At 30.5% G+C, this 9,070-nt stretch overlaps 1 pseudogene; it reads right to left on the bottom strand.

Moving 5' to 3' along the window:
- Nucleotides 1-589: 589 nt before the first annotated feature.
- The window catches only part of LOC108688932, a 21,631-nt pseudogene continuing 13,150 nt past the window's right edge, over nucleotides 590-9,070 (bottom strand).

The following is a 9,070-nucleotide window of genomic DNA, read 5'->3' as shown; positions in this document are numbered from 1 at the left end:
TTCCATTGCAGTAAGAATCATGAATAAAATACTTTTACATTGTATTTTTTAAATAAGACAAATTAATACAATAATAAAAAAATATTTATCAATTCGAGGTGTTTAATGTTAGTGGTCCAATGTGAATGCAATCAATTTGTAATCAATGATTTGATTCCGATTTTCATCCTACATCACGCCTTGATATATAGGAAATTGATTGGAGAATTATGGGTAAAAGGAATATAAGAATGATAATTGGTTTCGGGACTAATAAAATGATATTGTATTTAAACGCTATATTTCACGCAGTATGTAATAAAATGACGACAATATCTTCGACTAGATACATCTCTTCTATACAAGATCTAAGAAATATTGTTAATTTTCCAACGACAGACTTCTTGATTTCCTATTTTTTTTAATTAAAATTTTTATAAAAGAATATTTTTCTCTAAAATTCATTCATCTAAAAATATAAAAATAGAAATTGATCTACACATAATTCTGTATAGAAATCGAAGGAAAAAATCAACATTTCATGTGAAAAGTAAATTAACTATCGTCAAAGAATCTTCCATTGATGTAAGAATCACGACTGGGACGTATTTTTGAAATATTTGCACAGAATCACGAAGTATTCTAATAATTATGAAGTAGTTCCTCAATATTTTCGCGTAAAGTTGCAAAAATCGGTCTCTTATGACTACTCAATTGCCAGCATCATAACATCAATTTTCTATGAATTTCCTGTGGACAGTTATTTGGACAAGGAAGACGGTGGCCACGTTCGATAAGTCCGTTATAGTCGTCATTAAAATTTCTTTTTCAGCCACTCTGACTGACAGTTGTGGATCGACACCATAACTAAAAACTTCGTACATTGTCACACCAAATGACCACATATCCGAACGCGTTGAAAATTTGTTATGCCTCAAGCTCTCCGGTGCATACCTAAAAAAATTGTTTATTGCTCTGATAAAAAAATAATTCAATCTTAAAAGAATTGGAGAAAATATAAAATATTATGTAATATATATTTTCAAACGTGAAACGTTATTTTATTCTATTATTGTTAAAATATTGAGAAAAAAGATAAACAAATTTTTAATACTAACCATTATACTACCTATAATACTTACCATTTAATTGGAATATTACAAAAAGTTTTAAATACATAATAATCACTCGCAGCTTTAAATACATAATACCACACCGAAGTCACTGATTTTCACTCGATTTTTGTTCGCTAATAGGATATTTCTCGCTGCTAAATCTCGATAAACAATGTTCATATTACCGACATACTCCATACTCGCAACGATGTTCAGAGCGAAGCCTAAGTGTTTTATATGCAAGGCTGTGCCGATGCGACCTTAGATAACTCAATAACGAACCATATTGAATAAATTTCATCACCAGAATTCGGTCCACTGAGCACAAAATTTTTACAATGTTTGGATGATTGAGTCTCTAAAAATAAATTTAAAAAGAGAACAATGAATATAATTTACAGAAAGTTAAACACACAATTCCTGAAAAAACAACACTTGATTCTTAAAACAATGACTTACCTCCATGATTTTAATTTCTCTTTCGAAGTCAATCACATTTTCGGAATCCTCCTGTGTCTTGAGTTTTTTGACAGCTACATCCTGCTCTGAATCAACTTACTTACCATTGCGTCTTCTGACTCTTATATACTTCATCAAAAGCCTTCGCCTATACGCCTTTGCAAGGTAACATTCAAATTTTCATTTATCTCGTAAGTACGCTGCCATTGAGAGCTATCTTTACTGTTGCAACCCTTGTCATTGGTTTTACTGTTTATTAGTTTTGCCTGAGCTATCTTCGCAACTCGGACCACAGTCATTATCATTATCCGCAAATGGCATCTTGTACAACTCGCTGTGTAGTCAACGCAAATAAAACGACAATTCATCTATGTTGCTATCTTGATTCTGATAGCTGACTAGTTGCTCTCCTTTTAAAGAAACTAATTTAATTCTTAACTCTCATATCACTTATCACAATTAAATGTTATTATTTGTAAAAGAATATATACTTGTATTATAATAAAGAAATTAAGATCATAATTATTCTAATGTCTAAAGATAATTTGATCATATTTTTATTTCGTAAATAGCATCAATTAATCAAGAATAATATCATTTACTTTTACTATTAAAAAGATTTAATTCGACTCACTATGATCGTTCCAAATAATAATAGGGTAATCAGTGATCAAACTCGTTTGCGATTCACTATTTGATTTGCTTTCTTCTGTATAAATACTGTCATTCTCGTCATTGTTTCCATCGGCAATTCGGAAAAACTTGGGGCATATAGTAACGTAAGTATGAGTACGAACATTATATACTTCATAGAGAATCTGATTGATATCTCGCATAATAGCCTGAGGTTGTTTCCTTGCTATGGAATTATTTTTGCCCCAGCATTCCAACATATAATTTATAGATTTCGTTTGGACAATCTTTAGGAGGAGGCAATCGGTTTCCACATTTATAATATTGCAAGATATCATTTAATCATCAGAGTTTCTAATAAAATAATTCCATCAGCGTAAAAAAAATAACGTAATGAAATTTTTATTTGTAATATACCATTTAACAGTATTTAACAGTATGAGTTTTGTCATATTTGGGTGGAGAAGCCCCTCTGGAAAATATCTCCCAAATAATCGTCGCCAGTGCTCATATATCCGCTTGAAGACTACATTTTGCTGATGCAAAATCCAAGTAACATTCTGGTGATATCCAATATATGCTGCACAAAATAACGAAAAATCGCGAATCCTTATATTACAGTTGAAAAGAAAACAATGAATATAATTAAAAAGATTTTTATTTCTTTACTTACTCGTCTTCAGTATAAGTGAAGAGACCAGGATCACCCAACTTGACAATGAAGTTGTTATCTGTGTGTGAATGTATGAGAACGTTCCGGCATCTTATATTTCCATGAATTATATTTCCATGATTCTCCTCCTACATATTCTTGCATGTTTAAGATATTAAGGATTAAGGTTTAAGATATTAAGACATTAGGATATAACGCAAATATTTGGAGAAATTTACTAATTGCCATAGAACTGTTGTCAGACAGACGGTGGCTTCTACCATATCAACCGTTAATACAGATTTACTATTGCTGCACAGGTACTTGTCTAGCGGGTCCAAGTTCACTAGCTCGAGTAGCATTCCGATCGTCGGAGCTACAGTTATACCATATAATCTGAAAAGTAGAATATAGTATTTTCATGATTTAATACCTTTCTAAGATTTCTGATATTTATCTAACTAAAGTTACTGAACGTAGTTGGCTCCATTTGCCGACCAATTCTAAAAATTCTTTAGTATAAATATTCTCCTCCGTCTTCAGTATCTTCATCATAATCTCGAGCTTCTTGCTTTTAGCAACTCGCCATATAGTTCGATGCAAACTCATCACTGTCGTGGAACAGGTCAAATCTTCGTTGATTTTTGCGCTTTGCATACCTATAATTCAAACCATGGTACGCATCGTGGTCCACCTTACAATAAAGTAGTAATTATTTCATCATCTGCTGCTACATCGTTTACGATGTTTTCCAAAGCGCAAAGTAATAATTTGGACTTGTCTAGAAAATAAATTCTCTATATATATAAATGTATATAAATGAAATAATAAAATATTAATATTTTCCTTCTAAAATTCAAAAATCAATATTTTCCTTCTAAAAAAAATTTTCCTTCTAAGTTTCGTATACGAGAAATCCATTCTGAAACATTTTTAAAGACTATATGTAAATATTACATATGTAAGAATTTTCTTTCATTTTATAAAATTCATCTTACCCAACTGGTCCATGGCATCTTAATTTTTGTAATCTTTCTAAAGAAGGCGTAAGAAAGATCATCACTGCACAGATTAAAATTCCACTTAACAGGTACGCGGTAATATCCATCCAATGCGGATACAAATGATAATAAAATTTGTGTCAAAATGTATATACAATGGTAAATGTATATACAATGTATATCCATTCTCTTCACAATTAACACAATATTATTCTTTCTAAAATATGAAAATTTATTAGATAAATATAGTCATTATTTTTATTATATTTTACTAATATGGACCATAACAATTATTTTAATTTATGTTTTAAGATTGTGCATTAAAAAAAGCCAATGTTCTGAAATACATTGTTACATTGCATATATTTGTTGTCAATTTATAAAGAAAATGGATATGTCTTCTATCCTACAAATTGTTGTCCATGTCAATCTCACAGTATTTTACTTGCTCTATGGTAATCCTAAGTAAGACTTTAGTTCTTAGATTAGAAACATCTTTATCATTAATGCTGTGTATTCCTCATATGGATAATTTGGAGCCATGCATTCAAACTGTTTCAAATGCTGTTCCTTGACATATGGCAGCATCATACCCAGACAATTTTGTAAGTGCATTGTGAATAGGTTTCCTAATAAAAAAGTCAAATCTTTTTATGCATTCCTTAGGTATATATTTTTTATATTCTGATTCTACAATTTCTTGTGGGAGTTCTTCTTCAAGCATTACCCTGCTGTGAAAAAATTGTAATAAATAAACAACAATCGTTTATTCCATATTATTCTATCAAAGAAAAACGACTTGTATGTTACCTATACATATCACTAACTCCTAGGCCAATTAATTCATGTTTATGTTTCTCATAAACAATGTCAGGTACTTTGTTACCCAATACATCCTTACGAACTTGTTCAAAATAATAATTATATGCATTTAAATCTATTTCTTTCAGCCTGTCCATACGAGATGGCTTAAATCTCAGGCAAAAGTTGAATCTGTATTTCTCCGAGTCTTCTTCTAGTATGTGACCACAAGGGAACCATAGTTTTGAAGAATAACTTTGCAGTGCAAAGAGATGTCTTGCTAAAAGACTTATATTGAAAGTATGGCATATCTACAAGTTAAATAGTTTTAATTTTAAAAAATATTAAGATTGCTTTGCAAGGATAAAAAAAAGATTGTAACTAAAATTTGTTTAAATATCTTACGGAAAAATAAATTTAATTTTGCAGAAATAATAAAAAAGGTGCAAATTGTTGACAGAATAAAAAATTAATAAAAATGGATTACATAGATTTATTAACATACAAATATAATTACAATTCAATAGTAACCTTAACAATTAAAAATTTTTCACACAATAATATAAATGTTACATAACAAATTCTGTATGTACATAACAGATACATTAAAAAGAAAATTATAATTATATTGATATAACGTTACTGTTAATTTGTATTTTACACAAATAAAGAAATATTAACAAAAGAGCTAATTTTTTGTTATAATTCCAATTAATGAAGATGATAGTAGGGTACATTATTAATAGATAACACAGAATAATTTTCAAAATCGTCAAATCAGGAACGTTCATTTTTTCCTAAAAATATATATATATATATAGTTTTTGCATAAAGATATATAGCCATTCCATTCTGTTTAATTGAAAGAAAAAGAATCATTCACATTTTTATACACAGATATTCGATGGTATCACCAAGTAAATGCAAATTTCAATACTTTATCCCTGTTGGCCATATAAATATATAATGTGATAGTCGCGGGTCGTCATCCATATTAATTTACAAATCCTCGTTCTCACCAGAAATATTACAATTTATAACAATCCTCGATACGCAACGCATACTGATTTGTTTTTTGTTTATCATGTGTGATAAATATAGCGAATTCACCTGCATTATTCTGCACTTGTGCAGACTAAAGATTATTACGCCTAAAGTTGTTTAATGATAAAAATATAATGCACATATCATGATTAATAAAAACGCACTCGAATCTATTCTATTGGTCAACACTACTGAGCCTTCCTATTATTTGGATGTTTTTTGCATAGAAAATCTTTACAGTATAACCAAAGGGAAACCTGAGAGAGGACACGACTCAAAACCTGTGACCGTAATATGCTGCCGCGCACTATGCCCTCTGACAAAGTTGATGTAAATTACATGGCAACGTCTATTTTTCTTAGGGTACATCGTTTTTAAAACTGGAGATGTTAAATCGATATTTAGTTCATATATAATCGTGCCACATATACCCTTTACCGTGCCTCGAGTAAAAAAAATAACATATTCTACCCGCTTGGCTGATGATTCTCTGGTGTCATCCTTGTTTAACGTTCGATAAACAACAAAGATGATATGACCCGGGGATGTCATCCAAGTGGGACACCCAAGGTTGGAATCCGAACACCAAGCGAATAGAATGTTATTTTTTTTGTTCGAGGCGGCGTAAGCGCCCAATAAGCATTACTACCTATACGCTCCACATGACAGATTTCCTAATCTCAATATTCAATTTTAATGCTTAATATCTCGGTTCGCGAAGCTGTCCCAATGTTTCCTTTTTTTTTACAGATTCTTTCGTTTTTGAGCAAAAATGAGTCTAATTTAATCAAAATCGGAGGAATAGTCTGTATTCTAAATAATTACCCTGCAGTCATCTGTTTTTTTCTGCGATTGTGATTGGCTGTTTCATTCCGCTATAAATTATCGCTCATGGGAGGGCGGCCTCTACAATAGGCTGCGTTCGGAAACATCACTCGTTGGTGTATTTCGATGACTTCAGTGGAGGTATCGTGTGGCGTGTATGTCATCTCAATTCCTCATCGCTCATGTTTAACTCTAACCTCGAGCTAAACAACTCACTGATGAAGAAAGACGGTGGAATAATTGTAAAGAGGAACAGCGGTATATGAGTGTAAAAAGAAAAGAATATATGTTATTCTTTCCACGATTATCGGCGCCTGTTAAATGTTTCACTATCATACTGAATAATTATATGTTGCTGTCGACTTTAGACAAAAATTTTTCATCGTGAAAATTTATTAATATAATGCTGATTCTATAATAAGTCGGTAGCTTATGAGCTTTCTATAAGCCAATAAGCCATAGCTCATAAATTATAAATCAAATATAAAGAAAATCACAGTAGTCAAGTTTCTGATTTATAACTTATGGCTCATTGTAGAAGGCTTATTAATTATCGATGAATTTGAATTCATTTAGTTAAGTCTTACAAGTTGGCTATTGGTCAACTTTACCGACTAAGAACTTCCAACTACTAACTTATTGTAGAATCAGCATAACAGGTTTGATAACTAATCATATTCTGATTGTAACAAGTCTCATTATTATAAATCCTTAAAGAAATATAATCATATATATACATCAGATATAAAACTTTGATGCTAGATGTTCATTCCAAAGATCCAGCAAACAAGAATTGAAATGGATTCAGATTTTCAGAAATATGGATTCATAAATGTTAAAATGAATCTTTTTCAATCCTGAATGCATTTTTATTCATTTATAGGAATGGAGTATATTTCTATGCTTTTCAATCTAAAAATAATATTATAGTATTTTATGTACATCATGAATATCGCTTAATTTAAAATTCTGTATAGGAAATGTAGTTTTTGAATCGAGTTGAATATAAAAAAAAGTTTTTCTTTTAAAATGGACATGAATACTATTCAAGATTGTGAGTAAAAAATCCTTTGTTTCATTTAAAAATGCTTTATGACTGCTATTTTATTCAGAAATATAAATAAAAAATTTTTCGTTTTAATACAACTGAATTAAACAAAAATTACCATAAAAATATGTCATGTGAATTCTCCATCATTTAATAGTTAAAAGAAACATCAAAATAATTACGTAAATATGTACAATAAATGTAAACTCGAATAAATTCCTTATTTTTAATTAATAAATTAATCGCTTTTATGTATATTTTATATTAACACCTTTCCTTTATTATATAGCATATATTTTTTGTCTAAAAGTTTTAAAATAATAACTATAGAATTTCATATAATTACTACTTTAATTTATTTAAATTTTTATATAAAAATATTTATGTAGAATCCAATCCATTTTTATGGATTTAAAATACAGATTCGGATGGATTGAAAATCCAATCCATTTTCATTTGTCGGGTCTATTAGTTCCTGTGAGGCTTATTGTCGATCTTAAAGTTAGTTTTGTTCTAAATAGTACTGAACACATACAATTTTACAATATTTATAATCTGTTGTATAGTGTGTGTAAAATATTTTTAAAGAGCAATGTAAAAAGAAAGTTAGAATAAAAATAAATAAAAAAAAAGTAAAAATTAGACAAATTTTCTAGATTAATATAACTGCTCAAAATTTTTTGACACGAGAACGCAATGTAATTATCCTTTTCTACCATTCCATTGAAAAGAAGAATTTTGATCCCTTATGCATTATGCATTATGCATTATGCAAGTCTGTGCTGCGGACATAACATACCGGCTCACACTGACTCCCCTTGCTTTTCGCACGGATAGTTAGTGGTATTCGATGTGACTCTCAACATTTCCAAACGATCTCACACTAGGGCACACCGAGTACACACGAGTATTTCCAAATGATTGGTGTGTATTAGTGGTACACCAATGAGTGTTTCCGAATGCAGCTATAGTCGCACAAGCTGTATCGAGCCTGTAATAATAACACATTAGTTGCAAGCTGATCGCAAGTTTGTTGCGATAGCCTATATGGAGCTTTGATTTGAAAATGCGATCGACTTGCAACTAAAATAGAATCAGCTTAAAATATCGCAGAAGAGTCGCGTATAGGTTGTGATCAAAGTCTCGCTACAAATGCTTTGAATCATTTGATGGATTAATTAGAAGAAAGAATTTTACAAATTAACCAGTTAAGAACGCTTCAAAACGTTTGCATCGTGTTGACTGTATCCAATCACTTAACTGTCGTAGTTACAAGAGATTTGTTCGCGTCGCACGCTCCAACACGCTCCAATACGTTCGCACCGGAACCAATACGGCGACTAGATATTCGTGTTAGAGCTCCTGGAGTAAATTAAGAGCTCCATTTGCTTCACCTCAGAAAGTGATACAATTGGAGCATGTTACGCACGCATGCGTAATGATTGAAAACATATCGAAAAAAATATTTCAGATTCATTTTGTATAAAAACGCATTTAATAAATATGTTTTTGA

The sequence above is a fragment of the Atta colombica genome, unplaced genomic scaffold (genome assembly GCF_001594045.1).
Source record: "Atta colombica isolate Treedump-2 unplaced genomic scaffold, Acol1.0 scaffold25, whole genome shotgun sequence".
Classification (NCBI taxonomy): Eukaryota; Metazoa; Arthropoda; class Insecta; order Hymenoptera; family Formicidae; genus Atta; species Atta colombica.
This window is presented reverse-complemented; position numbering and strand designations above follow the sequence as displayed.